The 9,127-nt window shown below is 50.9% G+C and overlaps 1 pseudogene; it reads left to right on the top strand.

Moving 5' to 3' along the window:
• The first annotated feature begins 2,194 nt into the window (after positions 1–2,194).
• LOC128066588 (elongation factor 2-like) lies at positions 2,195–4,985 on the top strand (annotated as a pseudogene).
• Positions 4,986–9,127: the final 4,142 nt, after the last annotated feature.

The raw sequence follows: 9,127 nt of genomic DNA, 5'->3' as shown, positions 1-9,127 counted from the left end.
GTGAGAACTTCCCGAGTGCCAGACTCTAAGTGAAGTACTTTAGAATAACCCAGTGATGTAATGAGTTGTTTCCCAGACGGTTCAGCAGAAAAGAACCCACCAGCCAGTGTAGATTGTGAAATGCAGGAGACCTGGGTTCAGTCCCTGGGTGGGGAAGATCCCCTGGAGGTGGAAATGGCAATCCATTTCCGTATTCTTGCCTGAAAAATTCCACGGATAGAGGATCTTGGGTGCTACAGGCCACAGGGCTGCAAAGAGTTGGACACGAATGAGCACCTGAACATGCACACAGTCGTGCAAATACTGCTGGTTTCTCTGTTTGACAAATGGTGAGACATCATTGCTGTTGTTGTTCAGTCATCCGATTTTGTCTGATTCTCTCTGACCCCATGGACTATACACTCCAAGGAATTGTCTAGGCCAGAATACTGGAGTGGGTAGTGTTTCCCTTCTCCAGGGGATTTTTCTGATTCCCCGCATATTGTAAGAGTCAACTTGAGAATTCTTGTTTTTTATTTCATTTCAAATAGCCTTTGCGTATCTGAAAGGACAGTGTAGGTACTTTCGAGATGTATTCTGCAAAACAAAGCCCTTTTGGCAAATGTGGTCATGATCTCCAGGTCGGCATTGCTGTGGTAAGTGTCACATCTCAGCCAGAAGCCAGATCCTAAGCCCTTCCTCTGGCAGAAACAAATTCACAAAATAAGCCAAGCAAGGGAGCTGGAAAAACAAACCACACCAACAATCAGAAACTCATCCCTCATGAGACAAAGCTAGAGAAAAAGCCAACATCCGTGTGGCCCCAAAACCCTCTTGGCAACGAATGTCCAGTAAGGAAGAGACGAAACATATCAAGTTCTAAGGAGAGGCAATGCCCATGGCCAGTGTGGTTTAGCAACGGCCTGACTGCTCAGATGTAGACACACACCAATGTAAACCCTCTGCAGACGGCAGTGATGGTCATCACCATAGTAAGTGTTTAGTCTGGTGACAACCTGCCCTGGGCACCACATAAGGGAGCAGACCTGATTCTCTTCCTCTGCCCCCACACCATTCACTCATGAAGGCAGCTCAGGTGCTATCGAGCCCTGCCTGCCTGTCTGGCTCGTCCATGAGCTGTGACCACCTCCAGGGAAGGACTCCACCTTCTCTTCTCTCTGCACCATGAACCTGCACACAGGGGGCCTTCAGAACCTCAGGAGACTCACCCCACCCACACTATAGCCAGAACCCTCCCCAGGCATTAAAACAGCTGTGGAGTCACTTTGGCCTAAGCCCTGGTTACGGATCCCTGCAACCTACTACAGCCTCTACAGCGTGAATAATCAGGTCCTTTATACACAGATTCCTGGCTGTGAGATTCGAGCTTTGGATTCATTGTCAGCTCTGTCCCTCCCGTGGCAGCCAGGTGGGCCGCGATGCAGACAAAGGAGCTCATGAGCTGAGTATCAAGGGAGGCATTGAAAGGACAGCGATGGAGGCAACCTGTTGCAAACTGAGGGAGGGTCCCTACGTGTCTCAGAAAAGGCCTCTGGTGTGCAGGTGTGGAGGAGGGCTCCCACGGTGCAAAGGAAAGAGAGGTACTCAGGGGCAAAGGCTCATAGCCTCTCCTGTAGCAGCTCCACTTGGTAGCTCGTGAACAGTGGACAGCCAATGTGGTCACATGAGTGTGACTCTTATTCCCTCACAAAGCAAGAGAAAGGGGGCAGGGTATGGGAGAACCCGGAGGGTGTGGTGGGGCGGATGAAGGGAGGTGTCCTTCCTCTCTTCAGTGCAAATTGCTTTTGTGAGTCTCAGAGCTTCCAGACGGCAGTTACCAAGTCAGGTCCCCACAGTATCCAGTGTGGGCTGGGTGCCTTAGCCCCTGTCACATGGACAAGCCACACCATATGGCTTCCCTGGGTTCTAACAGCAGGATCTGGGGAGTTTGTCTAGGTGCACACTTCCTTGCTATAGCTGTGTCACCTGTTACCCGCTTCTCTGAGCCCCAGTTTTGTCCTCTAGAAAAAAGACATCGATTGCTACCTTAGCAGGTTGCTACCTTAATCCTGTGAAGACTAATTAGGGGAATGCTACAATTAATAGCTGGCCTTAAGAGATATCAATGAATAGCTGGCCTTAAGAGATACTGGGCTGCTCGGCGCGACCCAGCTCGCTCGGATCTGCTTGGGAGAATCCACCGCCATCTGCCACCATGGTGAACTTCACAGTAGACCAGATCCGGGCCATCATGGACAAGAAGACCAACGTCCGGAACATGTCTGTCATCGCCCACGTGGACCATGGCAAGTCCACTCTGACAGACTCCCTGGTGTGTAAGGCGGGTATCATCGCCTCTGCCCGGGCTGGGGAGACCCGCTTCACTGACACCCGGAAGGACGAGCAGGAGCGTTGCATCACCGTCAAGTCAACGGCCATCTCCCTTTTCTACGAGCTTTCAGAGAACGACTTGAATTTCGTCAAGCAGAGCAAGGATGGCTCTGGCTTCCTCATCAACCTCATTGATTCCCCTGGGCACGTCGACTTTTCCTCAGAGGTGACAGCCGCACTCCGTGTCACTGACGGTGCCTTGGTGGTGGTGGACTGTGTGTCTGGTGTGTGTGTGCAGACAGAGACGGTGCTGCGCCAGGCCATCGCTGAGCACATCAAGCCAGTGCTGATGATGAACAAGATGGACCGGGCCCTGCTTGAGCTGCAGCTGGAGCCTGAGGAGCTCTACCAAACCTTCCAGCGTATCGTGGAGAATGTCAACGTCATTATCTCTACCTACGGCGAGGGCGAGAGCGGCCCCATGGGCAACACCAGGATTGACCCCGTCCTTGGTACTGTTGGCTTTGGATCTGGTCTCCATGGTTGGGCCTTTACCCTGAAGCAGTTTGCAGAGATGTATGTGGCCAAGTTTGCCGCCAAGGGCGAGGGACAGCTAGGGCCTGCTGAGCGGGCCAAGAAGGTGGAGGACATGATGAAAAAGCTGTGGGGAGACCGGTGCTTTGATCCAGCCACTAGCAAGTTCAGCAAGTCAGCCAATAGCCCTGATGGCAAGAAGCTGCCACGGACGTTCTGCCAGCTCATCCTGGACCCAGTCTTCAAGGTGTTTGATGCAGTCATGAACTTCAAGAAAGAGGAGACGGCAAAACTAATTGAAAAACTGGACATCAAGTTGGACAGTGAAGATAAGGACAAGGAGGGCAAACCACTTCTGAAGGCTGTGATGCGCCGCTGGCTGCCTGCTGGGGACGCCCTGCTGCAGATGATCACCATCCACCTGCCTTCCCCTGTGACAGCCCAGAAGTACCGCTGTGAGCTCCTGTATGAGGGTCCCCCAGACGATGAGGCAGCCATGGGCATTAAAAGCTGTGATCCCAAAGGCCCTCTCATGATGGACATTTCCAAAATGGTGCCGACCTCTGACAAAGGTCGGTTCTACGCCTTCGGCCGGGTCTTCTCAGGGCTTGTGTCTACTGGCCTGAAGGTCCGCATCATGGGACCCAACTATACTCCTGGGAAGAAGGAGGACCTGTACCTGAAGCCGATCCAGAGGACAATCCTGATGATGGGCCGTTACGTGGAGCCCATCGAGGATGTGCCTTGTGGCAACACTGTGGGTCTGGTGGGCGTGGACCAGTTCCTGGTGAAGACTGGCACCATCACCACCTTCGAGCATGCCCACAACATGCGGGTGATGAAGTTCAGCATGAGCCCTGTTGTCAGGGTCGCTGTGGAGGCCAAGAACCCGGCCGACCTGCCTAAGCTGGTGGAAGGTCTGAAGCGGCTGACCAAGTCGGACCCCATGGTGCAGTGCATCATCGAGGAGTCCGGGGAGCACATTATCGCGGGGGCTGGGGAGCTGCACTTGGAGATCTGCCTCAAGGACCTGGAGGAGGATCCTGCTTGCATCCCCATCAAGAAATCTGACCCAGTTGTCTCGTACCGGGAGACTGTCAGTGAGGAGTCGAACGTGCTCTGCCTGTCCAAGTCCCCCAACAAGCACAATAGGCTTTACATGAAGGCGCGGCCCTTCCCTGATGGCCAGGCTGAGGACATCGACAAGGGCGAGGTGTCCGCACGCCAGGAGCTCAAGCAGCGGGCCCGCTACCTGGCTGAGAAGTACGAGTGGGACGTGGCTGAGGCCCGTAAGATCTGGTGCTTCGGCCCTGATGGCACGGGCCCCAACATCCTCACGGACATCACCAAGGGTGTACAGTACCTCAACGAAATCAAGGACAGTGTGGTGGCTGGCTTCCAGTGGGCCACCAAGGAGGGGGCGCTGTGCGAGGAGAATATGCGGGGCGTGCACTTTGACATCCATGATGTGACGCTTGCACGCTGATGCCATCCACCGTGGGGGTGGCCAGATCATCCCCACAGCTTGGCACTGCCTGTATGCCAGTGTGCTGACTGCCCAGCCCCGGCTCATGGAGCCCATCTATCTTGTGGAGATCCAGTGTCCGGAACAAGTGGTTGGTGGTATCTACGGTGTCCTGAACAGAAAGCGGGACCACGTCTTTGAGGAGACCCAGGTGGCCGGCACTCCCATGTTTGTTGTGAAGGCCTACCTCCCTGTCAATGAGTCCTTTGGCTTCACCAAAGGACTGACCTCAGGCTGACCTGAGGTCCAACACGGGTGGCCAGGCCTTCCCCCAGTGTGTGTTCGACCACTGGCAGATCCTGCCCGGTGACCCCTTTGACAACACCAGCCGCCCCAGTCAGGTGGTGGCGGAGACACGCAAGCGCAAAGGCCTGAAGGAAGGGATCCCAGCCTTGGACAACTTCCTGGACAAGTTGTAGGCGGCCTCTGCTTAGCCTGCCACTGGGTGGGACTTGGCGCGGCCCCTGCGCCCAGGGACAAGTGACCACAGCAACAAGCCCCCACATTCTCCACAACACCTCGAGGCTGTCCAGACCCAGTAATGCTCTGCCTGACAGGTTTCTGGGGCCCACTTCGTGCCATCACTCAACATGAACACTTGATGCTGTTTCTTTCGATATTTCTTTCCAGATTTTAGGGGCAACAAGTGCCCTCGGAGCAGGGACTTATCTGGCCGGTGGGAATGCGGGAGGGGATGGGACAACCAATACTTTTTTGTTGAGAGGGAAACTTAATGTCAAAAAGTTAAAAATAAACGCATTAAGAGGTTTATTTGGGTAAATGGCCCCTAGTGGATTTTCCTCCAGAAGGGGCAAGAAACAAGCGGGTAGATGTTCTCTTTGGACAGAAGCTAGAAGGCAGGAAACCCCGCCTGCACAGTGTCACTGAGCACCTCCAGCTGTATTAGTGCCATTGGAATAATAAACTCAACATGGTGGGAAAAAAAAAAAAGAAAAAAAGAGAGAGATACTGGGCTTCCCTGATAGCTCAGCTGGTAAAGAATCCTCTTGCCATGCAGGAGTCCCAGGTCTGATTCCTGGGTTGGGAATCCTGATCCACTGCAGAAGGGACAGGCTACCCACTCCAGTAGTCATGGGCTTCTCTTGCGGCTCAGCTGGTAAAGAATCTGCCTGCAATGCAGGAGACCTGGGTTCAATCCCTGGACTGGGAAGATCCCCTGGAGAAGGGAAAGGCTACCCACTCCAGTATTCTGGCCTGGAGAATTCCATGAACTGTATAGCCTATGGGGTCGCAAGAATCATACACGAATGAGGGACTTTCACTTCATTTTCAAGAGATACGACCTGAATCCAGATTAAACTGGCGTCTCCAAGTGTCATCTGGCATTTCTTCCCTGAAGCCAGCCAAAACCCACACAGCTGCATTTCCAGGGTCTCCACTTAGCCAGCTGGACAGAAAACCCAACATGGTTCAAACAAGCTGACAGGCAAGCAGGAGAGGACTCACAGGCAGACCGCTTCCCTCCGGTTTCAGGTGGAGCTCCGGGACCACAGCAGGAACCGGCGCTCTCAACCCCTGGGCTCAGCAACGGCCTCATTCTCAGGCCAGCAGCTCTGCCCTCATGGGCTCAGGAAGGTCACCAACTGCCCCAGGCTGACCTCACGCCCCTCCCACTGCTGGAGCCTGACCTCACCCAGCCCCACCCCTTCTGGCAGAAGGCGAGCTCCTCTTCCCTTGCTTCCAGCGAGAGGCCCGGCCCTGGGCCCCGATTGGTCACCGCACCAGTCCTGAGCCAATCACGGTGGCCAGGAGGGATAGAACACACCGATCGGCCAGGTTCAGGTCATGTGACCATACTCTCCAGGACACGGGTGAGTTGCTCCCCCTGTGTCAGCGGTGGAGACAGTGCGATGCCCAAGAGCAGGGCTGAGAGTCCAGTCACTGTGTCCGTGTGCTCAGTGTCCTGGGACGTGCCTGCGCATCCTCTCTACACACCACTTTGTCCTCTGCAGGCAAAATATTCATGACACACCTCTTTCCTTCCCAAGCGCTGTTTCACGCACCCACATTCAAGGGAGCAGGGCCTTCTGTTTGAAGATAGGTTATGAGATCCTCTCTTGACCTCTGGGCTTGGTACTTGTATCATGTTAGAATAATTTATTCGGTCTAAAAACCCCCACAAGCACCACCACATGCAGCTTTGCGTATTCAGGATTCTTAGCTGTTCTGAGTTGAGGGCATGGCCCACGGGCCTCCCAAAGGGAATGAATTTTGTCCAAGGAAGCACCTGAGAGGCTGAATCACTGAATCACTTTGCTATACACCTTAAACAAACTAATTATTGTAAATTAACAATACCTGAACTTAAAAGATATTCCTTCATCCAAAATTGTTCGAAATTCTGTAAAGTTTTTCTTTCAGTCGTTGGTTCTTCAGTTCAATTCAGTTCAGTTCATTTCAGTTCGTTTCAGTTCAGTCGCTCAGTCTTGTCCAACTCTGCGACCCCATGAACTGCAGCACGCCAGGCCTCCCTGTCCATCACCATCTCCCGGAGTTCACTCAAACTCACATCCATCTAGTCGGTGATGCCATCCAGCCATCTCATCCTCCGTCGTCCCCTTCTCCTCCTGCCCCCAATCCCTCCCAGTATAAGGGTCTTTTCCAAAGAATCAACTCTTTGCATGAGGTGGCCAAAATACTGGAGCTTCAGCTTTAGCATCATTCCTTCCAAAGAACACCCAGGGCTGATCTCCTTTGGAATGGGCTAGTTGGATCTCCTTGCAGTCCAAGGGACTCTCAAGAGTCTTCTCCAACACCACAGTTCAAAAGCATCAATTCTTCAGTGCTCAGCTTTCTTTACAGTCCAACTCTCTCACCCATACATGACTACTGGAAAAACAATAGCCTTGACTAGACCGACCTTTATGGCTAAGTAATGTCTCTGCTTTTGAATATGATATCTACGTTGCTCATAAATTTTCTTCCAGGGAGTAAGCGTCTTTTAATTTCATGGCTGCAGTCAACATCTGCAGTGATTTTGGAACCCGAAAAATTAAGTCTGAAACTGTTTCCCCATCTATTTCCCATGAAGTGATGGGACAAGATGCCATGATCTTTGTTTTCTGAATGTTGAGCTTTAAGCCAACTTTTTCACTCTCCTCTTTCACTTTCATCAAGAGGCTTTCTAGTTCCTCTTCACTTTCTGCCATAAGGGTGGTGTCCTCTGCATATCTGAGGTTATGATATTTCTCCCAGCAATCTTGATTCCAGCTTGTGCTTCTTCCAGCCCAGCGTTTCTCATGATGTACTCTGCATAGAAGTCAAATAAGCAGGGTGTCAATATACAGACTTGACGGTCTCCTTTTCCTATTTGGAACCAGTGTGTTGTCCCTGTCCAGTCTGTTGCTTCCTGACCTGCATATAAGTTTCTCAAGAGGCAGGTCAGGTGGTCTGGGATTCTCATCTCTTGAAGAATTTTCCATGGTTTATTCTGGTCCACACAGTCAAAGGCTTTGGCATAGTCAATAAAGCAGAAATAGATGGGTTATTTTGGAACTCTTCTTTTTTGAAGATTCAGCAGATGTTGGCAATTTGATCTCTGGTTCCTCTGCCTTTTCTAAAACCAACTTGAACATCTGGAAGTTCACGGTTCACGTAGTGCTGACGCCTGGCTTGGAGAATTTTGAGCATTGCTTAAGTTGTGTGTGAGATGAGTGCAATTGTGTGGTAGTTTGAGCATTCTTTTCCTTGCCTTTCTTTGGGACTGGAATGAAAACTAACCTTTTCCAGTCCTGTGGCCACTGCTGAGTTTTCCAAATTTGCTGGCAACTTGAGTGCAGCACTTTCACAGCATTGTCTTTCAGGATTTGAGATAGCTCAACTGGAATTCCATCGCCTCCACTAGCTTTGTTCATAATGATGCTTTCTAAGGCCCACTTGACTTCATTCCAGGATGTTTGGCTCTAGGTGAGTGATCACACCATCGTGATTATCTTGGTCGTGAAGCTCTTTTTTGTACACTTCTTCTGTGTATTCCTGCCACCTCTTCTTAATATCTTCTGCTTCCGTTAGGTCCATACCATTTCTGTCGTTTTTCGAGCCCATCTTTGCATGAAATATTCCCTTGGTGTCTCTAATTTTTTTGAAGAGATCTCTAGTCTTTCCCATTCTGTTGTTTTCCTCTATTTCTTTGCATTGATCACTGAGGAAGACTTTCTTATCTCTTTTTGCTATTCTTTGGAACTCTGCATTCAGATGATTATATCTTTCCTTTTCTCCTTTGCTTTTCACTCCTCTTCTTTTCACAGCTATTTCTAAGTCCTCCCCAGACAGCCATTTTGCTTTTTTGCACTTCTTTTCCATGGGGATGGTCTTGAGCCCTGTCTCCTGTACAATGTCACGAACCTCAGTCCAGAGTTCATCAGGCACTCTATCTATCAGATCTAGTCCCTTAAATCTATTTGGTTGTTAGTATGTTTCTAATTGGTTTGGTGGTGTTTTGTGAGGTAGGGATCCAACTTACTTTCCCATATGGATACCAAATTGCCCCAATGGGATGATTCTTTTGTCCTTTCTCCTGGAAATGTCCTTTCTGGGTTTGCATATTAAAAAGCTTTTTTAAAAATGCCAAGTATCAAGCGCTTCAGGTCTTTTCTAATTTGTAGAGCTCCCCAGAGGCATGTTTCCATTTCTGTGTCTTTTCTTTGCATTTCACCATTGCCATTTTCTGGTATACACAAGTACCCTCAGAGGGTTCTCTGTAGTGAATCGTGTATGTTTCTGTGAGAACAGAGGATG

The sequence above is a fragment of the Budorcas taxicolor genome, chromosome 21 (assembly GCF_023091745.1).
Source record: "Budorcas taxicolor isolate Tak-1 chromosome 21, Takin1.1, whole genome shotgun sequence".
NCBI classification, from domain to species: domain Eukaryota; kingdom Metazoa; phylum Chordata; class Mammalia; order Artiodactyla; family Bovidae; genus Budorcas; species Budorcas taxicolor.
Note: the sequence above shows the minus strand (reverse complement) of the source record. Positions and strands in the feature narration are given on the sequence as shown.